General features: G+C 46.0%; 1 protein-coding gene across 3 annotated transcripts in view; it reads right to left on the reverse strand.

The window, feature by feature from the left end:
• Positions 1 to 24103, reverse strand: part of LRFN2 (leucine rich repeat and fibronectin type III domain containing 2) — a 767606-nt gene that overhangs the window by 596556 nt on the left and 146947 nt on the right. For all 3 annotated transcript variants that reach the window (XM_073628763.1, XM_073628765.1, XM_073628764.1), the window contains exon 2: positions 17296 to 17385. The gene's annotated coding sequence lies outside the window, so the exon portion shown is untranslated. The remainder of the gene's footprint in view (positions 1 to 17295; positions 17386 to 24103) is intronic.

The raw sequence follows: 24103 nt of genomic DNA on the forward strand, positions 1-24103 counted from the left end.
AAATTAAGTAAGGTGCAATTGATTTACATACACAAAATTGCCCTACGCAGCACTTTTTTTGTGGGGTGTTTTATCGGGTGCTTTATTTTGTATGTATTTGTTTTATATATTTTTTTTTTTTACTTTTTTTTTTTTTACTTTATTGCTATCACAGGGGTGTGAGGTCCTTGATAGTTTGTAATGTCTGTTATTTATAGGTAACTCCAAACTGATTCACTAAAAATCTATTGTTTTTTTTTGTTGATTGGTCTTTATTTATCTTTAGAACCAGTATAAAAGCACATTTTCTGTCCTGAAGAAGCTGGACCACTACGAAACGCGTAGACCGAGTCAGATATATTATATTAGCGTTCACTGGATTTCAAACATAAGTCTGTTGCAGCTAATAGGAAGATTCTGTTTATTTTATTTTATGTATTTGGTGTGCGAGAGTGTGTGAGAGGGAGAGCCCCTATCTCGGTGAAAATGAAGGTAAAATGGACACAAAGAGTCAAAGAGGCAGTTTGAGAAGTTCCAGCAGAAGATTGGTGAGCAGATAAAGCTGTGCTTCAAGTCTTCTCTGGATTTTGTAAGTATCAGATTGGGGGCTGGAAACTTGAAGACTTCAAAGAGCATTGGGAGGAATGGAGTCTTCAGTCTTGTGTCCGGGCTTTCCAGAAGTTCTGCAGACACCCATTATAAGGTAGACCTGAGCAGAGCTCAGGGGAGTTGGTGTGGGAGCAGTTGCTGCAGCCGGGAGGGAGGTGTGCTACCGTTTAAGAACCCAGGCAATATCCTTGAGACGGCACTCCATGTGGGAGACGTTCCAGGTCAGTGGACTGAGAGAGTTGGGCCAGCTGAGAGAATCGGGGAGACCATAGCTGAGACAACTGAAAGAGAGAGTCCTGGGGACCAGAGGGAACCGTGAGTCTTGGAGGAGTGTGAAAGCCTGGAGTGTCAGGAGAACCCCTTCCTAGAGGCCAGGAGTGGGCCTGCGTGGCTTTGTACTGCGACCAAGGCTGAGCGAGCCTTGAGAGCCAGGTGGCTTGGCATTTTTCTTTGTGTTGTAATTTTTGGGAGAAGAACCCCTGAGTGGGCAACCCATGCATGTATGAACTTTCATTTTTGTTACTTTCAATAAAAGTGGGCTACCACGCCCTTAAAGTGAAGTTCCTGCTGGTTGTGAACTCATTGAAAACGCATCTACCACTGAGCTAGACATCCCCAATATCACAGGTGGTATTTTAAAGTTTTAAAAGTTTGTATACAATATAAGTGCATTTCGTAATTATGAGTAATAAATAATTCCTGGGGTGCAAATGTACAGTCCTCTATACACCATGTTTCTTCATAAAAAGAGACCTAGAACTTTCTTACTCCGACCTGCGTACCGATATCCAATGTTGCATAATCACCATTTGCATACACAAGCGTGTGTGTCTGTGGGTCAGAGCAGGTACTTTCCAGTTTTTTTTTTCTATTCTCATTTAATTACATTTTAGTTTTTTTAGCACTTTTTTTTTACAACCTAACTTTATTGCTATTACAGAGGGGCTAACAAGTCCACTATGAGATAGCATATGGCAGCTGATAGGTTGTCAGCACCGGGATCTGGTCCCATGACTTCTGCTATGTCCAGCAGTAGCTCTCCTTGCTGATCCACCTGAGATGCTGGACAGCTCCCTGTCTCATTACTTGGACAATCTTGTTTCTGGTGAACCTTGAACTTTTTGCTCCCCCCGTGATCTTCCAATTTAACCCTTGCCTTTGCACTTACCCGTTTGCCAGATTATTGTGCTCTTTCCAGCTGATATCTTGCTCCTTTGCGTACCTGCGACTGTCCATATCTTCACCACCATAGGCGTGCGCACAGGGTGTGCCGGGTGTGCCCAGGCACACCCTAATCCCCCCATGCCCATTAGTGTTATCGTTCTGTGTAGCAACAGGATCATAGGAAAGCTCTCCCTCTTACCGGCTCTGCCATAAGAGAAGTGTTTTATCCTTTTCTCTTTCACTGTGCCAGCAGGGAGATCAATGTGCTGGGGTCATATATATGTAGATACATACACATGCATGTGTGTTTGAGCTTAAGGGTGCACACCCTAATGCATTAGACTGCGCACACTTATGTTCACCACCTCTTGTTACTGACCTTTGGCTTGTTATTTGACTACGCTTCTGCTTGGTCCCAACCTGCAACCACTTGTTACCGCCCTTTTGGCTTGTTTACTGAATAAGCTTTTGCTTTATCCATACCTGCTTTATGTGCTACTGGACCCCAGCTTGCTCACCTCCTGGTGGGGCGATCCTGAGGACCGCGATCCGGTAGTAACACGCAGTAAAACCCATGCCCATCATCAGGAGCTCTGGTGAACACAGGTTAGTGCTTAGACCCTGCACTTCAGGTGGCCCCGAGTCATCTGCCAGGGTGTTCTGCTGCTGCGTTTATACAACTGATTGTTAGGAGCCTCTCTGCTGCAATAGCTACTGATCGAAGAGCCTGACCCTTGACCCTGACACAGGTCCTCTTTATGCAGACATCAGGGTTATTTTTGATCCCTAACATCTTCCCTGCCCCCTTCTCCAGCTGATCAAGCACAGACTGTACCTAATTCACTTTCAGCTAGAATTGTGACAGCCCTGAACCCGGAAGTGCTCAAAACAGATGTTCCTTGATGTCCTTCCTTTATTATATACTCTCACAGCTGTCCTCGCCCATCTTCTCTCTATCCATATACAGTCAGGTCCATAAATATTGGGACATTGACACAATTCTAATCTTTTTGGCTCTGTACACCACCACAATAGATTTGAAATGAAACGAACAAGATGTGCTTTAACTGAAGATTTTCAGCTTTAATTTGAGGGTATTTACATCCAAATCAGGTGAACGGTGTAGGAATTACAACAGTTTGTATATGTGCCTCCCACTTTTTAAGGGACCAAAAGTAATGGGACAATTGGCTGCTCAGCTGTTCCATGGCCAGGTGTGTGTTATTCCCTCATTATCCCATTTACAAGGAGCAGATAAAAGGTCCAGAGTTCATTTCAAGTGTGCTATTTGCATTTGGAATCTGTTGCTGTCAACTCTCAATATGAGATCCAAAGAGCTGTCACTATCAGTAAAACAAGCCATCATTAGGCTGAAAAAACAAAACAAACCCATCAGAGAGATAGCAAAAACATTAGGTGTGGCCAAATCAACTGTTTGGAACATCCTTGAAAAGAAAGAACGCACCGGTGAGCTCAGCAACACCAAAAGACCCGGAAGACCACGGAAAACAATTGTGGTGGATGACCGAAGAATTCTTTCCCTGGTGAAGAAAACACCCTTCACAACAGTTGGCCAGATGAAGAACACTCTCCAGGAGGTCGGTGTATGTGTGTCAAAGTCAACACTCAAGAGAAGACTTCACCAGAGTGAATACAGAGGGTTCACCACAAGATGTAAACCATTGGTGAGCCTCAAAAACAGGAAGGCCAGATTAGAGTTTGCCAAACAACATCTAAAAAAGCCTTCACAGTTCTGGAACAACATCCTATGGACAGATGAGACCAAGATCAACTTGTACCAGAGTGATGGGAAGAGAAGAGTATGGAGAAGGAAAGGAACTGCTCATGATCCAAAGCATACCACCTCATCAGTGAAGCATGGTGGTGGTAGTGTCATGGCGTGGGCATGTATGGCTGCCAATGGAACTGGTTCTCTTGTATTTATTGATGATGTGACTGCTGACAAAAGCAGCAGGATGAATTCTGAAGTGTTTCGGACAATATTATCTGCTCATATTCAGCAAAATGCATCAGAACTCATTGGACGGCGCTTCACAGTGCGGATGGACAATGACCCGAAGCATACTGCGAAAGCAACCAAAGAGTTTTTGAAGGGAAAGAAGTGGAATGTTATGCAATAGCCAAGTCAATCACCTGACCTGAATCCGATTGAGCATGCATTTCACTTGCTGAAGACAAAACTGAAGGGAAAATGCCCCAAGAACAAACAGGAACTGAAGACAGTTGCAGTAGAGGCCTGGCAGAGCATCACCAGGGATGAAACCCAACGTCTGGTGATGTCTATGTGTTCCAGACTTCAGGCTGTCATTGACTGCAAAGGATTTACAACCAAGTATTAAAAAGTGAAAGTTTGATGGATGATTGTTAATCTGTCCCATTACTTTTGGTCCCTTAAAAAGTGTGAGGTACATCTACAAACTGTTGTAATTCCTGCACCCTTCACCTGATTTGGATGTAAATACCCTCAAATTAAAGCTGAAAGTCTGCAGTTAAAGCACATCTTGTTCATTTCATTTCACATCCATTGTGGTGTATAGAGCCAAAAAGATTAGAAATGTGTCCATGTCCCAAATGTTGCTACCCACCTTCCTCCTCATTGGTTCATGGTAGATCACTTCACTGGCTACTATTTTTTATATAAACAGACTATGCCTAATTCTCTTTTTACCAAACTTTCAGCCAGAATTGTGACAGCTCTGAACCTGGAAGTGCTCAGAATGATCGATGGCCTCATGCTCACCATCCTGAGAGTTTTCTCCTGGGCTCTCAGGAGAAGTGTGAGAGTTCCCTAACAACCTGGGTGGGTGTGGGTGTGGGGGTGTGGGGGGTGTGTGGGGGGTGGGGGTGGTTGCAGTACCCTGTGAATCCTGTAAAAGTGATCAGGTGGCTCTACGGCTGTCTGGATCGATTTAATGAAATAGATGGGAGCCTGACATTTGTAGGACACACCAGCGGCAGCGAAAGGGTTATTTTAAAGCTGAGGCATCCATGAGATGTCTGCAAGCCATGCTGAAATTATTCGTTAACAAGCCAAGCGTGACTTGTATGCTTGTTGGCTGCCTCTGTATAACTGACTAAACCAGATGGATTCCTCTATGCTAGGAAAGAGGGGGGTTTTCCTTTTTCTGACTTATTCAGCTGTCTGTGTAGTCTGATCTCCCTTGCTATTCATGGCTATAGCAGCAGAGCATGAAACAAGCCTACAGAAAGCCTTTATTCTAGCTTGCTATCTTCAGGTTGCTCACAATAGGTCTTAGCATAATATATTAATACAGAAAATAATAGCTTAGAGCACAATTGTCAAACACAAGGCCCGCGGGCCAAATCTGGACCTCCATGCCTATTTATGTGGCCCTCACACCTCTCCTGCAGCTGTGGCATCCCCCTCATCTCTGCCACCACCTTGTCTCAGCAGTTGGCAGCAGAGAAGAACACAGAACTCCTCCGTCAGATCCTGCGCTCCTCCGTGCAGCCGCGGGGAGTCTAGTCTCTGCCCTCCTGTCTTGGCAGTCAGCAGCAGAGAGGAGGACAAAACACCTCCTACAAACCCTGCGCCTCACCATGCAGCCGCAGCACCCCCTTGTTTCCGCAGCCCCTGGTCTCAGCATCCTCTGGTCCTACTCCAGACCCTGCACTTTCTGCTTCCCAGTTCCGCCCCCAGCTCCTTCCCCGGAGCAGCACAATGGGTGTGCATTGTGATGTAAAGATGGGGGAAGAACTCTGGACATCTGATGTAATCAGAGGTGGGGTTTCAGACTTGCATCATCTGCTACAGGAGTGTGAGTGGGCTCCATGCCATTCTGCATCTCCCGTCACACAGCCTGACCACTTGCCTACTTGGCATATTCGCCCCCCTTCCTGCCCAGGCCAGTTTTCAGCTTTCAGCGCTGTCGCACTTTGACTGACAATTGCGCGGTCATGCAACACTGTGTTTCTGTTATAAAATTTTGCGAATAAGTAATTTTTCTTCTTCCCTAATGTGGGCTGATGAGGCTTCACTGATGGGCACTGATGAGGCCACAATGATGGGCACGGATGAGGCTGTACTGATAATTTTCACTGATGGGCACTGATGAGGTTTCCCTGATGTGTGGTAATGAGACTTCACTGATGGGCACTGATGAGGCTGCACTGATGGGCACTGACGAGACTGCACTGATGGGCACTGATGGGCACTGATGAGGTTTCCCTGATGTACAGTGATGAAGCTTTACTGAAGGGCACTGATTGGCACTGATGAGGCTGCACAGATGGGCACAGATGAGGCTGCACTGATGGGCACTGATGAGGCTGCATTGATGGGCACTGATGAGACTTCACTGATGGGCACTGATGAAGCTGCATTGATGGGCACAGATGAGGCTGCACTGATGGGCACTGATGAGGCTGCATTGATAGGCACTGATGAGACTTCACTGATGGGCACTGATGAAGCTGCATTGATGGGCACAGATGAGGCTGCACTGATGGGCACTGATGAGGCTGCATTGATGGGCACTGATGAGACTTCACTGATGGGCACTGATGAAGCTGCATTGATGGGCACAGATGAGGCTGCACTGATGGGCACTGATGAGGCTGCATTGATGGGCACTGATGAGACTTCACTGATGGGCACTGATGAACCTGCATTGATGGGCACAGATGAGACTTCACTGATGGGCACTGATGGGGCTGCATTGATGGGCACTGATGAGACTTCACTGAAGTTCATAGCCAGTAGCCAATAGTTGCCCTTGCGTAGTTTTTGATCCATCGGACTAGCATACATATGAACGTATTTTTCGATAGGAATCGAGTCCGTCGGAAAGATTTGAAACTTGTTCTATTACTAGGTCCGTCAGAATTTTCGCCAGAAGAGGTCCAATGAAGGTCCAATGAAGCCCACACATGATCGAATTGTTCCGACCTTTGATGCCGAAAAAGTCCGGTCGTGTGCACGCGGCATTACAGATTCAACCAGCCCTTTGATGTCAGCCATAATGCTGATGCGCCCCGCAATGAAATTGAATTGGACACCCCCGAGGATAGATGAACATGTGAACCCCAACAAGAAATCCTCACCTGAGCTTTAATATGTTGATGTCATTTCAAAGTCTTTTTTTAATTATTATTATTACTTTTAATTCTACAGCATTACTGAAAGTTTGCGCACCGCCACCCCCCCTTAGTTTGTGTGCCGCCCCCCCCCCAGTTTGCACACCGCCCCCCCCACTCCCTAGTAAGCGCACTGCCCCCCCACCCCATAGTTTGTGCACCGCCCCCCTAGTTTGCGCACCGCCCCCCTAGTCTGCGCAACGCCCCCCTAGTTTGCATGTGGGGCGCCGGACTCATAGCTTTCTATGAGTTTTTTCCAACCACATGATTAGAGGCTCTAATTAGCTTGAAAAAGGTTGGGCTCGGGGCGCAGTGAACCCACCCACTTGGGACACTAGCGAATCAATATTCGCTAATGGTTTCCGTTTTCTCCTCCCGACCAATCAGGACAGGAGGCGGATCTAAAGGAGACCGGGTTAGCCACGAGGAGAAGCTGGGGGAAGCTGCGGTGCCGTGACCCTGGAGGGGTGAGTGCAGACCTGGGGGGTGGGGGGGTTTGTTTGCCGCCCCCCCCCCCAAAAAAAAAAAAGTTTAGGACCAGCCGCCACTTGTTCAGGCACTTCCCGTTTTCTGGTCCTGATCTCCAGACTGTGCTCCTGCATGGTCCTCCTGTCACACAGGCTTTAAAGGGGATTACAAGTGGTCATTTCAGGGTATGTCTCATGGGGACACTGACGTAAGGGGGGCTCTCATATGAACCCTGATGCAAGGGGGGCTCTGATGGGGACCCTGATGTAAGGAGACACTCTGATAGGTACACCAGATGTAAGGGGGGACCAGGGGCGGACTGATAACTCATGGGGCCCCCGGGCAATAGGAGATTATGGGGCCCCCAGAACAATCAGAGATTATGGGGCCACACAGTATACACACACACAGTATACACAGATGTAAAAAAAAAAAACAGATTTATACATACTATCCCTGGTTTTACTGAGGCTGGCAACCCTGATGGGGCCCCCTAGTGGCCCAGGGCCCTTGGGCAGTGCCCGAGTCGCTCAATGGTCACTCTGCCCCTGGGGGGGACTCTGATGGGGACCTTGATGTAAGGGGGGAATCTCATTGGGACCCTGACATTGGGGGGGCTCTCTTATGAACCCTGATGCGGGGGGGGCTCTTATAGGGATCCTGGTGTAGGGATCTCTGATGGGGACCTTGATGTAAGGAGACACTCTGATAGGCACACCTGATGTAAGGGGGGACTCTGATGGGGACCTTGATGTAAGGGGGGGAATCTCATTGGGACCTTGACGTTAGGTAGGGGGGCCCTTATATGAACCCTGATGCAAGGGGGGGCTCTGATAGGGATCCTAGTGTAGGGGACTCTGATATAAGGGCACACCCTGATGTAAGGAAAGACTCTGATAGGGAAAGCAGATGTTTAGGGTGTCTCTGACGGGGACCCTGATGTAGGGGGGGTCCCTGATGGGGACCCTGATGTAGGGGTGTCCCTGATGGGGACCCTGATGTAGGGGGGATCCCTGATGGGGACCCTGATGTAAAGAGACACTCTGATATAAGGTGGGACTATGATGGGGATAGGAACATCTGATATAAAAGGGCACAGGTTCTATTTTTTTCATCCTAATCTGATAACAGCCTAATACATACTAGTGTCCCCTGATCACTCCTGCACCACCTGTCAGACATTACTTCCAGGTCGTGACTTGTGGTACAGAATCACGACAGGTAAACGTGGAAAATGGGCTCCCTGGATCTCTCACAGACTGTCAGTGACTCGCACACAGCGCTGACAATATGACTTTTCCCTGCACCCCCAGATCAGATCTGCTAGATTTAGCACTGCTATTTTCTCTCCAGGTTGAATGTTATTCTTCAAACAGAATAGAGCGACCCGGGAAAATACCACATTATGGCCACTAGATGGAGCTGATGATTACAGGAAATAAATACTAGTGGCCACAATGTGGTATTTTCTGATTCAATCTATTCAGCATAAATAACTAACTTTCGACCTAGAAGGAAATAGCCTCATAACATTCGCAGTATATGTTTGAATGTATATGCAGTTGCACAGGACGACCAGCTCTGCAATTTGCTTTTTGTTTTGTTTTTTAAAAAACACACCTCTTAGCGTTTACATTTACTTTAACGGGTCCATTTATCTCTGCAGAGCTATGCATCAAAATGTGGGACAGCAAAAGAAAGAAACGGGGACAGGAGGACTGAGCTCCAAGGCGAGGACCATTGGGAGCGCTATTTATTTGCAGCAGACGGTGCCGCCGAATGTTGGGAAGAGGGACCGGCGGTTTTATGACTCAGAACCATTTTTTCATAAACACATTTTCAATTCCTCATCCGCCGACATCAGAGCCGCTATTACACCAGTTCATGAGCTGGAAGTGGAGATGGATACCGTGTTTTGTTGATAATCTGCGCCGAGGGAATCGCAGCAGCTGCCAAAAATCAGGGGGAAAAAATGAGCTCTCCAAAAATGCAATTAGAACATTTAAAGGCATTGCAAAAAAAACAAAAAAAGTAGCCGAATCCAGCCGTACCGCGACGATGCGTCCCCGCTAAGACCGCTCATTATTGACTCAGGGGAACCTGCAGTCCCCCCCCCATACTTCCCAACTTCAACCAACAGATACAATAAATAAACAAAATAACAAAAAAATGGTAACAATGTCATTTTAAAGTAACGTAAAGTGGCTGAAAACCTCCGAAATGAAAACATACACAGCATATTTTTCTATAGGATATGCCCTGAATGTCTCCATGAAGAGTACCTGTCATCTGCCCAATCTTTTATATTTTACCAAACAAAATTGGGTATAATATTGTGTTTGCTTACACAAAAAAAGTGTATGTTTCATAGCCAATGCACCTGCACTGGCTTGCTCCCAGAATTCTCTTTGCCTGACACTTGATTTTGACCTTGGAAGACCCTGCTTCCATTTATTTCTTGTGTATGACCTTGCCTTGGCTCCTGACCTGTCTTCCATCTCCAGCTGCACTGCTCACCTGTGTATGACCTTGGCTTGGCTCCTGACCTCTCTTTCATCTCCAGCTGCACTGCTCACCTGTGTATGACCTTGGCTTGGCTCCTGACCTCTCTTTCATCTCCAGCTGCACTGCTCACCTGTGTATGACCTTGCCTTGGCTCCTGACCTCCCTTCCATCCCAAGCTAAACTACTCACTTGTGTATGACCTTGGCTTGGCTTCAGACAACCTCTCTTCTTCACTCCATACCACTTACCTATGCATGACCTTGGCTTGGGCTCGACCATGACACTGCTGCCTTCCAGACCTGCCCTAAGGCCCTGCCCTGGATCATCCCACCATGGGTATATAGGCTGGCAGCTGCAGAACCTCCTAGGGACTCTTGTGAATCTCCTATCTGCTGCCCAGGTTCAGCCCTTGCTGACCATCTCCTTGGGTAACTATCACAACCTGGATCCATGGAACCTGTGCTGCTTTGTGCCTTGCTTGTGCTATCACCTTATTCTGGGTTATTCAGGACAGAGCTGCAAAGGAAGCCCTCTCCTCATTTCAGGCTCCAACCAGGTACATCTGTAGCACCCTCCTAGTGCAGGATGCTAGGTAAATTTAGTTTTTGGCTTCTTCTGTAATCAAGAGAGCAATGATCATTTGCCCTGGCCTGTTCAGGGTTTTGCAGGCTAGGTGTTAGATTGTTTTCCATCTGTCCCTGGGAGAAACTTCCAGAGCTCAGGGAGGGAAATTCGAAACTCCAACCCGAATATTTATCCTGGCCTAGCAAATCCCCAAGGAGGTGTACCAAATAGGTGTTTTTGAAGCTGATAAATAGAGATATTAATTTGTGCTATCTCTACCCGTTAGAAAGTGGATAATCTTACAGAGAATAGCATTCCCTGAGGAAGCCTAATTAAAAGACGAAACATGTTGGGATCTCCAGCTATACCACTTTATGCAGACTAATGCCGCGTACACACGACCGGACTTTACGGCATACTTTGCCCGGCGGACTTTTTGACGGACTTTACAACAGACTTTTCGAATGAACGGACTTGCCTACACACGATCAACCAAAGTCCGTCGAATTCATACGTTATGACGTATGACCGGACTAAAACAAGGAAGTTCTTAGCCAGTAGCCAATAGCTGCCCTAGCGTCGGTTTTTGTCAGTCGGACTAGCATACAGACGAGTGGACTTTTCGACCAGACTCGAGTCCGTCGGATAGATTTGAAACATGTTTCAAATCTAAGTCCGTCAAACTTTTGAGAAAACAAAGTCCGCTGGAGGCCACACACAATCGAATTGTCCAACGAAATCCGGTACGCTGGATCAAGTATGCCGTAAAGTCCGATCGTGTGTACGCGGCATAAGGACCATTTTGTCTATGGGTTATAAATATGTTTTTAATTAAAATGCTAGTAAAAAGCATTTTTTAGTAAAAAACCTTTGGTTTGAGTAATATATCTGTACCGTTATAATCCCACTCAATTTCTTAATCCTTGGATACCAATTAACGGGATGAGGTGCTGTAAATCATAGTGAAATATCCACAGAACCATATTTCCAAAGCTGATAAATAGTCTGGAGCCCTGGAGAGAGGGTCTTTTCCCAGCAACGAGCGTTCTAAGCCTTAGGGGGCTGCTGCCCCTGAGGCAGTCTAGCAGGGCAGGAGACCTAAGTTTTCTCTGCTTGAACCATGTAGCTGTGCTATAGCTCTGTCAGGGCTGAGAGCCTGGATGGATCTTTCTAGAAGCAGATAGTAGGACCTCACCACACGGGATCTGGTCTTGAGAGGTGCTGTCTCACTCACTGGGCTGTGTCCAGAGGAAGCTGGAAGGTGGCAGCTGTCCTGGGGACTTGTGAGTAAAGACCACATACTGATTCCTGTGACTGTATAGTGTTCCGTAGGCTGCACTAGGTACCAGTAGTGGTGTATAGGCACAAGGTAACCAGGTGCCATAGCTATGAGGAAGGCTGTCATAGCCGAAACGCGTTAGGTTGTTACTAATGTGTCTATAGTGCGTTTCATTATGTAGCCAATAAAGATTCAGATTTTAAAGATTACACCGAGTTGTTGGATTGAATTTACTACGGTAACAGGCAGTGTGATGATAGAAGGAAAAAGCAGAATGAGAGATGAGCTTATCAGTGTATGGCTCCTCCCTTACTGTACAGTAACAGGTTGGGGGGAGGGGGTACAAGACCTATAAGTGTCACTGATCTTAATTAGTGAAAACTCAGGTCTCCCACCCTGCCAGGGAGCCCAGGACTGTAGTAAGCGACCAGGACGGCTTCACACAGAGGAGATGGACGTCTGTTCCCGATCTCTAATCCAGAAGTGACAATGATTGTATCACTAGCCATTCGTTGGCTGTTACAGCCAGAGAAGCAGCTAACCAAACACAGTCTGTGCTTGGTTAGCTGCTTTGGGCAGGGTAGACATCAGGGGTCTAATTTGGAATGTCTGTTATGACTATTATATCTTCTTTAGGAGTATCTGTCACTGTCCAGAGCTATCACAATGTGCTTGTTAGTCCCCTTGTGATAGCTTTATAGTAAAAGTGGTATTAAAGCTTATTTATTTATTTTTTTAAAGAACAAATATGTTACACTTACCTGCTCTGTGCAGCGGTTTTGCACAGAGCAGCTCCGATCCTCTTCTTTCCCCCACCAGCGGTCCTGGCTCCTCCCCCTGCTCCCAGAGAAAGCAGCTTGCCCTGGGGGAACTTCTGCATGCTTGCTCACAAGCCGCTGCTCTATGCGTACATAAGACCCCCCACGCTCTTTCCTCATTGGTTCACTGGCTGTGACTGACACAGTCGGGCCCCCCGTGAGGTCTGCAGGACAGTAAACTGGCACTTTGTCTAGAAATTGTGGAGACCCAGATATAGATCATGGACTTTTCAGGTGCTTATAATAACATTCAAGTTGACAACCAATAGAAACAATTAAAAACATTGCAAAATGTATTGGATTATATATGATAAAATATTCCCAATAAAAACATTATTCTGTATCACATAGTCTGTCTTCATTTCATAGTGGTAAGAGTGCTATGAGTTCCAACGTGTTTCGCCCAAGTGGGCTTCTACAGTGCAGAGTATATAGTACAGTCCGTATAGTATATATAATACAGTGCAGAGTATATAGTGCAGTCAGTGTAGTATATATAATGTAGTGGAGAGTATATAGTACAGTCAGTGTAGTATATATATTACAGTTCAGAGTATATAGTGCAGTCAGTGTTGTATATATAATGCAGTGCAGAGTATATAATGCAGTGCAGAGTATATAGCGCAGTCAGTATAGTATATATAATACAATGCAGAGTATATAGTGCAGTCAGTGTAGTATATATAATACAGTGCAGGGTATATAGTGCAGTCAGTGTACTATATATAATACAGTGCAGAGTATATAGTGCAGTCAGTGTACTATATATAATACAGTGCAGAGTATATAGTGCAGTCAGTGCAGTATATATAATACAGTGCAGAGTATATAGTGCAGTCAGTGTAGTATATATAATACTGTGCAGAGTATATAGTGCAGTCAGTGTAGTATATATAATACAGTGCAGAGTATATAGTGCAGTCAGTGTAGTATATATAATACAGTGCAGGGTATATAGTACAGTCAGTGTAGTATATATAATACAGTGCAGAGTATATAGTGCAGTCAATGTATTATATAAAATACAGTTTAGAGTATATAGCGCAGTCAGTGTAGTATATATAATACAGTGCAGAGTATATAGTGCAGTCAGTGTAGTATATATAATACAGTGCAGAGTATATAGTGCAGTCAGTGTAGTATATATAATACAGTGCAGAGTATATAGTGCAGTCAGTGTAGTATATATAATACAGTGTAGGGTATAAAGTGCAGTCAGTGTAGTATATATAATACAGTGCAGGGTATATAGTGCAGATAGTGTAGTATATATAATACAGTGCAGAGTATATAGTGCAGTCAGTGTAGTATATATAATACAGTGCAGAGTATATAGTGCAGTCAATGTAGTATATATAATACAGTGCAGGGTATATAGTACAGTGCAGAGTATATAATACAGTGAATTGAAGTGGTTAAGGGGAACCCTATGAGAGAATTAAGAAAAAAAAATGGTGTGGGGTCCCCCCACAATCCATACCAGACCGTTATCCGAGCATGCAGCCTGGCAGGCCATGAAAGGGAGGGGACGAGTGAGCACCCCCCATGAACCATACCAGGCTGCTTGCCCTCAACATGGGGAGGGCATTTTGGGGTGCCCCCCTAAGCACCCGGTCCCCTTGTTGATGGAGACACGGGACTCTTTCTGACAACCCTGGCCGGTGGTTGTCGGGGTCTGCGGGGGTGGGGTGTATTGCTATCTGGAAGCCCCCCTTAACAAAGGCCACCCAGATCCCCTCCCCGCCATGTGAATGGATAGGGGTACATTGCTGAAATTCTGCGTAGTACATCATTACATTTCTGTTTGTTGGCCGACAATTGTGTGCCATTAGTATGCAAGACAAGTTCCTGGCACACGCCCTTCGGACAAAAGTCTGACGCTCTGTTGGCCAACAATCAGATCGTGTGTATGAGGCTTTAGTGTTTCAGTGGCTGAGCAATGTTGTTGATAAACATTGCTCGGGGGCTTTTTTTTTTTTTGACAGCTCCAATTGCCAACACTTCAGCTGTCAGCAGGGGAACTTATTATTTGATCAGATTCCAAATTTTTTGGTCTTATTTTTCGTTTTTATAATAATAAATAAAAACCGCAGTGGAGATCAAATACCACCAAAAGAAAGATCTCTTTGTGTGAAAAAAATGATACAAATTTTGTTTGGGAAAATCGTTTTGTATGACCGCGCAATTGCCAAAGTAGCGCAGTGCTGAATAGCAAAAAAATGGGCTGGTCATGAAGGGGGTAAAACCCTCTGGGGCTCAAGAGGTAAAATCTTGTGTATTTTAGTGTTAAACTGTTATTTTGTAGATCTTTTTTGTGTTTGTTTTATCACTTATATCTCCCCTCCCCCCCCCCCCAATCCAGGCCGATGATGACATGAGGACCTTGAAGGGTCTTCAGTTGAGATGTGTATTTTTCTTAATTACGTCGATCATCTGGTGTATACGGGAGCGGACACCGGAACAATGGAATTATTCCTTTGTTTGTGACCGTTGATTGAAGACTTTTGACAGAAAACAAAAGCGGGATCATTAATCATTAGCGGAGAAATGAAATCACGTCTCCTTTCTGCTTGAGCCGATCTTATCTTGTAATTGTCATCATTATAATCATTGTTATTATTTATGCCACATCATCATTCTCTGAAAGCGCCGGCCAAGATGGGAGCCCAAAGCAATTTACGCATTATTTACAGGCTATTCATAGCATGGAAGGAAAACAACGCCGAGCAATTTGGTGCGCCAACCGAGAACATCGAGGAACGGAAATAACTCCATTGAAAGAGCCGCCCTTCCAACGCCATGAAATGGACCTCATTGCTGCACCATCAGTAACCGGCCATTGACTTCACCGGGAGACTCATCAACTATTCACCTCCGGAGGACAATCAGGAGGGAGGAGGGCGGGGGAGGAGAGAGGAGGGCGGGGGAGGGGAGAGGAGGAAGGAGGGCGGGGGAGGAGAGAGGAGGGCAGGGGAGGGGAGAGGAGGGCGGGGGAGGGGAGAGGAGGAAGGAGGGCGGGGGAGGAGAGAGGAGGGCAGGGGAGGGGAGAGGAGGGCGGGGGAGGGGAGAGGAGGGCGGGGGAGGAGAGAGGAGGGCGGGGGAGGGGAGAGGAGGGCGGGGGAGGGGAGAGGAGGGAGGAGGGCCGGGGAGGAGAGAGGAGGGAGGAGGGCGGGGGAGGAGAGAGGAGGGCAGGGGAGGGGAGAGGAGGGAGGAGGGCGGGGGAGGAGAGAGGAGGGAGGAGGGCAGGGGAGGAGAGGAGGGCAGGGGAGGAGAGAGGAGGGCAGGGGAGGGGAGAGGAGGGAGGAGGGCGGGGGAGGAGAGAGGAGGGAGGAGGGCAGGGGAGGAGAGGAGGGCAGGGGAGGAGAGAGGAGGGCAGGGGAGGGGAGAGGAGGGCGGGGGAGGGGAGAGGAGGGAGGAGGGCGGGGGAGGAGACAGGAGGGGAGGGGAGAGGAGGGCGGGGGAGGGGAGAAAGGTCCATCATTCTTTACACATTTGTAACAGGTACTTAAAGAATATGTAAACGGTCTTCCTGCAGGCCCAATGGGGCCCTTTGCTTTTAACCGGCCTTTTGGGGCACTATTTCTCCCATCGACACCAATAACATTCTTTTCGTTGACACCAACAATGATGGGGCACTATTCTTCCCACTGACACCAATGAGAGCTCACTGTACCTCCCAATGACATCAACAATGGGGCACTATTCCTCCAACTGACACCAATGATGGGGCACTATTCTTAACACTGACAACAACTATGGGGCACTATCCCCGCCATTGTCACCAATGATGGGGTGTTATTCCTCCCACTGACACCAATAATAGGGCATTATTCCTCCCATTGAAACCAGTGACGGGGCTCTATTTCTCCCACTGACACCAATGATGGGGTACTATTCCTCCCACTGACACCAATGATGGGGCACTATTCCTCCCACTGACACCAATGATGAGGCACTTTTACTCCTATTGACACCAATGGTGGGGCACTATTCCTCCCACTGATACCAATCATGGGGCACTGTTACTCCTATTGACACCAATGATGGGGCACTATTCCTCCCACTGACACCAATCATGGGGCACTATTACTCCTATTGACACCAATGATGGGGCACCATTCCTCCCACTGATACCAATGATGGGGCACTATTCCTCCCACTGACACCAATGATGGGGCACTATTCCTCCTACTGATACCAATGATGGGACACTATTCCTCCCACTGACACCAATAATATTCTATTAACATCAACGATGGGGCACCATTCCTCCCCTTGTTAACAATGAAGGGGCACTGTTCTTCCCACTGACGCTAACAATGGGTCTCTATTCCTTTAACTGACAACAATAATGGGGCACTATTCCTCCCGCTGTTACCAATGATGGGGCACCAATCTTTCACTGACAATGATAGCTCAACTGGCATCAACCATGGGGCACTATTCTGTCAACTGACACAAACAATAGGACACTACTCCTTCCATTACCACCAATGATGGGGCACTATTCCTTCCATTGCCACAAAGGAGGAGGTACTAGTCCTTCCACTGACACCAACAATGGGGCACTATTTCTCTTCCCACTATCCATAGTTGCTGGGTCATTTTTTTACTCCCAATAATCACCAACCCTTGCCCATTTTTTTGCCCCCCCTGGTCATAGCCCCCCTCAGGTCTGAAGGACAGTGTGTGGCCCTTTGTTTGGTAAGTCTTAGGAGGACCCCAGATGAAGACGCAGTTATTTTTCATACAGACTTTATCATGTTAATATCATTTGTAAAGTGACAATACCTGGTGATCCTGCCCAGAACATCCTGGTATAGGGTGACAACGCTGTGCCCGTCTGATAGGGATTAGCGGGACAAATTCAGTAAAGTTTTCCTAAAAAAAAGCAAAAAAAAAATGTTATCTTTATTTAGAGAATGTTCCAGAATGTATTTAGGAAAGTTACATTTATTTGCATTTAATGGTTTTGTATTTGGGGTTTTATTGTTATTGGAGTAATTGAGTATTTATTTGTGTAATTTAAATTTTATTATTTTACTTCTTTCCCATTTTTATTTTATTTTATGTGAAAATAATTTAAAATAATGAGGCTAATTTTGTCAGGTCCAGGATAGAGGAACTTCTTTTTATCTGGGTGCCATTGTCTTTAAAGTGGTTGTAATCCCTTCCATATCCCCAGTGAAGTGACCGGCCTCAGGTTATACACAGAGATTAAACAAATCCTCCTACATAAGTTGTACCTGTTTATCTGCAGCCTTCTCTACTCTACATCTGTTCAAAGTGCTGCATTTATCAGCTTGTCTGAGCTGTCAGAAAAAAAGTGGGCGGAGGGCTGAAGTTACACTCTGCAGAGCTCAGTGAGGAGAGCCCTGAGAACTGATTGGAGGGAAGAGACACCCCCTCTCCCCCTGCACTCAGGAACAGAGCTGAGGTTGTCAATCGCAGGCTGTGTGCTCAAGCTCCCTCCCCTGTCACCTGTAATCTCTTGGTGTCAAGAAAACTTGTCCGAAGTGACTTATGCAGAGATCAGAGGAAGGAGGCAGCACACAGAAATGACACTTAGTCCTCTGGACTGAGACAAGTACACACTATAGAGGGATATGCTTTGTTCAGATCTCATGTCTGAGGTTTACAATCACTTTAGGACCCTGTCCACACTTGAATGTATTGTATCGCGCAATTTTGCCCACAACTTCAGAATGGGGGCAAAGCGCAAGACGCACTTGCAGTGTCATAATTTCTTAATGGTGCCCCAAACGCGGTGCAATTTTGCCGCAATTGTCGAGCATCAAAACACGTGAAAATCACGGCAAAACGTGCAATGCCAAACGCAACGGGCTCTGTGCCAAAATCTGGTATATGAGCTTCATTGGCACTTTTTTGGAACGGAGGTTTGTAAAGACATGGATGAGCGAGTTTGGGGTGGAGGAGCTTGACTGGCCTCCAAAATGTCTTGGTATGCTGACGCCTTAAGAGTTCCTTTCACTGGAACTAAGGGGCCAAACCCAACCCCTGAAAAACAACCCCCCACCATAATCCCCCCTCCCCCCACACCATAACCCCCCCCCTCCACCAAATGATTTGGACCAGTGCACAAAGCAAGGTCCATAAAGACATGGATGAGCGAGTTTGGAGTGGAGGAACTAGACTGGCCTCCAAAATGTCTTGGTATGCTGACGCCTTAAGAGTTCCCTTCACTGGAACTAAGGGGCCAAGCCCAACCCCCAAAAAATAACCCCCCACCATAATCCCCCCTCCACCAAATGATTTGGCCAGTGCACAAAGCAAGGTCCATAAAGACATGGATGAGTGAGTTTGGGGTGGAGGAACGTGATTGGCCTCCAAAATGTCTTGGTATGCTGACGCCTTAAGAGTTCCTTTCACTGGAACTAAGGGGCCAACCCAATCCCTGATAAACAACCCCACACCATAATCCCCCCTCCACCAAATGATTTGGACCAGTGCACAAAGTAAGGTCCATAAAGACATGGATGAGCGGGTTTAAGGTGGAGGAACGTGACTGGCCTACAGAGTCCTGACCTCAACCCGATAGAACGCCTTTGGGATAAATTAGAGCGGAGAATGAGAGCCAGGCCTACATCAGTGCCTGACCTCACAAATGCTCTTCTGGAAAAATGGTCAAACATTCCCATAGACACCCTCCTAAACCTTGTGGGAAGCCTTTTCCAGAAGAGTTGAAGCTGTTATAGCGGCAAAGGGTGGGGCCAACTCAATATTGAACCCTACGGTCTAAGACTAGGATACCATTAAAGTTCATGTGCGTGTAAAGGCAGGTGTCCCAATACTTTTGGTAATATAGTGTGTATTCTAGTGTACAAATAGTTGCACTTTCTCTACCCCATGGGTGCAGCACAACAGTTTTAAATTTGGACCTTCTTTAATTTTTTTTTGTCAAATGACCTTTTTTCCAAATCTCTAAAGACATATTCCTGAGACTTCCCCATCTACACCTTTTTTTCCTAAACCCTCTTGATCGGAAAGTGACCCTTCAGATCCTTGGGTCCTGTCCTTTTGCCGTATTCATGAGACCGGACGTCCGAGCTATTTTAGTCTGATGAGCAGATGTTGGTGTCAGCTTCAAGCAAAGGACATGGGCAAAATATGCCCTCTACCTTTCTGCTGACTATAATGACTCAAAATCCAGCAGAGAAGAGCTTTACCTGAGGGGGAAGTGCATCTGAAGACGTGGCGGGGCAGGAATAGCCCTTGGGGCGTCATACATTACCGCCATTACATAAACATGGCCTAAGCGTCATGTAAAATGCTAATGTCAGCTGTGACCTATATATCCTTTAGAAGCCAGATGTGTTTTCTAGGAATTACTGTTTGCATAATGTAGAGAAATAGAGAGATTGAAAGCAGCCATAGAGGCCTCGGGGTTGCTTTACTAAAGGCGAACCTACATTATCTTTGAATTCCCAATCATGTGCACAGGATGTAAAGCGGAGCTCCAGGCAAACAGATAAATCCACCAATAAAATACATATCTGCGGTTTGTTTTATGAGATCATCAGCAGAAACACATTTTAGTTACTCTGTATAACTTATAGCCATGTGGGGATAATATTGGTTTGGTATTTTAAGTGCGTATAGACCCTCCAGAGGTTGTCAAGTGTTCCTTGAGCTGCCTGACCTCCAAGTTTATGGTACCTGCATAGTTCTGGGCCCAGCGCCACTGGGCAGAGCCAACTGCATGACACCAATAATCATTTCAGCAGTCTACAAGTGTGGTATTCTGATCACCAATGTAAGAAACATTCTTCTCACTGATCACCAATGTAAGAAACATTCTTCTCACTGATCACCAATGTAAGGAACATTCTTCTCACTGATCACCAATGTAAAGAACATTCTTCCCACTGATCACCAATGTAAGGAACATTCTTCTCACTGATCACCAATGTAAGGAACATTCTTCTCACTGATCACCAATGTAAGGAACATTCTTCTCACTGATCACCCATGTAAGGAACATTCTTCTCACTGATCACCAATGTAAGGAACATTCTTCTCACTGATCACCAATGTAAGGAACATTCTTCTCACTGATCACCAATGTAAGGAACATTCTTCTCACTGATCACCAATGTAAGGAACATTCTTCTCACTGATCACCAATGTAAGGAACATTCTTCTCACTGATCACCCATGTAAGGAACATTCTTCTCACTGATCACCAATGTAAGGAACATTCTTCCCACTGATCACCAATGTAAGGAACATTCTTCCCACTGATCACCAATGTAAGGAACATTCTTCCCACTGATCACCAATGTAAGGAACATTCTTCCCACTGATCACCAATGTAAGGAACATTCTTCCCACTGATCACCAATGTAAGGAACATTCTTCTCACTGATCACCAATGTAAGGGACATTCTTCCCACTGATCACCAATGTAAGGAACATTCTTCTCACTGATCACCAAAGTAAGGAACATTCTTCTCACTGATCACCAATGTAAGGAACATTCTTCCCACTGATCACCAATGTAAGGAACATTCTTCCAATTGACCACCAATGTAAGGAACATTCTTCCCACTGATCACCAATGTAAGGAACATTCTTCCGACTGACTACCAATGTAAGGAACATTCTTTCCACTGACCACCAATGTAAGGAACATTCTTGCTCCTTACATTGGCCACCAATGTAAGGAGCAACTTTTCCATTGACCACCAATGTATTGGGTTTAGCAAGGGTTCCCCCGAGACCTGAAAATTATTTCAAGGGTTCCACTGATGTAAAAAAGTTTGAGAAAGGCTGCTTTAGGGTGTAGAAGTACCGGACTTCTTACACCTTAGAGTCAAAGACAATACTACTAAATAAAGTGCTATTTCACAAAAATACCTCACCTCTGCATCCAGTCCTGGCTTTATAAGGGGGCAGAAGGAGAAATAGTCCCAGGCCCCACTTCTAGAAATGGTCCCAGACTTTCTTTATAAAAAAAATGAAACTTTTTTTTTTCCTCGAGACTTCAGTAGTGTGTCCATTGAGAAAATTGTCCAGTTTGGAGCCTTTGCCACTCCATCTCAAAAGGCATTTTTTTTAAATGATGAATAATTTGATGACAGTCACTAGTTGTTCAGGAGAAAGGCTGTTTAACAAATTGGCACTGATAACAAATTATCTGAGAACCACGATGACCCATGAAAAACGTAGTGCTCTGTGCCTACTGGCTTTCGAGAGCCATGGAGGGAGGGCTCCAGTAACCAAAACTGCAATGTTTATCCTCATGCTCACAGGAAGCCCCCTCATGGCTAACAGAGGATAGAATTAGAAGTAGACTTGAAAAACGTAACATTAATAAATCTTTGGGATCAGACGGCTTGCACCCGAGCGTCCTTAAGGAACTCAGTCAAGTAATTGCCAGACCATTGTTCCTAATTTTTACTGACAGTCTACTGACTGGAATGGTACCAACTGATTGGAGAAAAGCCAATGTAGCACCAATATTTAAAAAAGGGCCAAGATACATCCCTGAGAATTACAGACCAGTTAGCCTAACATCAATAGTATGTAAACTCTTGGAGGGGATGATAAGGGACTATATACAAGATTTTAGTAATGAGAACGGTATCATTAGCAGTAATCAGCATGGATTCATGAAGAATCGTTCTTGCCAAACCAATCTATTAACCTTCTATGAGGAGGTGAGCTGCCATCTAGATAAAGGAAGGCCCGTAGACGTGGTGTATCTGGATTTTGCAAAAACATTTATCACAGTTCCCCATAAACGTTTACTGTACAAAATAAGGTGCGTTGGCATGGACCATAGGGTGAGTACATGGATTGAAAACTGGCTACAAGGGCGAGTTCAGAGGGTGGTGATAAATGGGGAGTACTCAGAATGGTCAGGGGTGGGTAGTGGGGTTCCCCAGGGTTCTGTGCTGGGACCAATCCTATTTAATTTGTTCATAAACGACCTGGAGGATGGGATAAACAGTTCAATCTCTGTATTTGCAGACGATACTAAGCTAAGCAGGGCAATAACTTCTCCGCAGGATGTAGAAACCTTGCAAAAAGATCTGAACAAATGAATGGGGTGGGCGACTACATGGCAAATGAGGTTCAATGTAGAAAAATGTAAAATAATGCATTTGGGTGGCAAAAATCTGAATGCAATCTATACACTGGGGGGAGAACCTCTGGGGGAATCTAGGATGGAAAAGGACCTGGGGGTCCTAGTAGATGATAGGCTCAGCAATGGCATGCAATGCCAAGCTGCTGCTAACAAAGCAAACAGAATATTGGCATTAAAAAGGGGATCAACTCCAGAGATAAAACGAAAATTCTCCCGCTCTACAAGACTCTGGTCCGGCCTCACCTGGAGTATGCTGTCCAGTTCTGGGCACCAGTCCTCAGGAAGGATGTACTGGAAATGGAGCGAGTACAAAGAAGGGCAACAAAGCTAATAAAGGGTCTGGAGGATCTTAGTTATGAGGAAAGGTTGCGAGCACTGAACTTATTCTCTCTGGAGAAGAGACGCTTGAGAGGGGATATGATTTCAATTTATAAATACCGTACTGGTGACCACACAATAGGGAGAAAACTTTTCCGCGAAAGGGAATTTACTAAGACATGCAGCCATTCACTAAAGGTGGAAGAAAAGAGGTTTAACCTTAAACTATGTAGAGGGTTCTTTACTGTAAGAGCGGCAAGGATGTGGAATTCCCTTCCACAGGCGGTGGTCTCAGCGGGGGGCATCGATAGCTTCAAGAAACTATTAGATAATCACCTGAATGACCGCAACATACAGGGATATACAATGTAATACTAACATATAATCACACACATACTGTAGGTTGGACTTGATGGACTTATTTCAACCTTGCCCACTATGTAACTATGTCCTCAAGATGATCCAATGTTCTGCCGGTGGATGGGGGCACAGGGAGCCTTCCCAGCCAGCAGAACGCAATGATTAATACTTGCAGCTATAGCCACCGGTAGTAATCACATGAAAAAAAATTCCAATAGCCTGGCTGTACCCAAGTTGATCGATGGAACAATTTTGGTACAACCACCCTGCCCATAGAGGGATCGAATTGTGGCCAGTCCCTGCTGAACCGGACAATATTCAATCTATCTATGGCCGGCTTAAATTAACCACTACCTGTACGTCATTTGGCTATAAGTGGTTGTACCGGGGTGATGCCTGCACCGGTACCGTTTTTTTAGAGCCCACAGTCGGCTTTCCTGTGATAACAATTAATGCAGCAGCTCGATCGTTATCACAAGCAGTGGGAGGGGACGACCCCCCCCCCCCTCCCCCGCCACTTTCCACTGCTCTGCACAGGTTCTCTTGTTCCACCAGGAGGCCTGAGCGACCAGCTGGTGTCTTGCCGAGAATGTTCCCTCGGCGGATAAGTTCCCCCCCTGTACTGCGCAGGCGCAGCGCCTGCGCAGTACATACTACTCTCAGCCGCCGGAGATAGCCGAAGCTCAAATGCTTCAATCAGCTGTACACGGCGTCTGCGCTCTGGGTCCAGATTCCTTCCCCACCATCCAAGTGGACCTAGAGGGGGAATCTAAAAGTGCTGAGCGCAGCGAGGCCGTGCCCGAAGCGTGG

The sequence above is a fragment of the Aquarana catesbeiana genome, linkage group LG04, assembly GCF_042186555.1.
Source record: "Aquarana catesbeiana isolate 2022-GZ linkage group LG04, ASM4218655v1, whole genome shotgun sequence".
NCBI classification, from domain to species: Eukaryota; Metazoa; Chordata; class Amphibia; order Anura; family Ranidae; genus Aquarana; species Aquarana catesbeiana.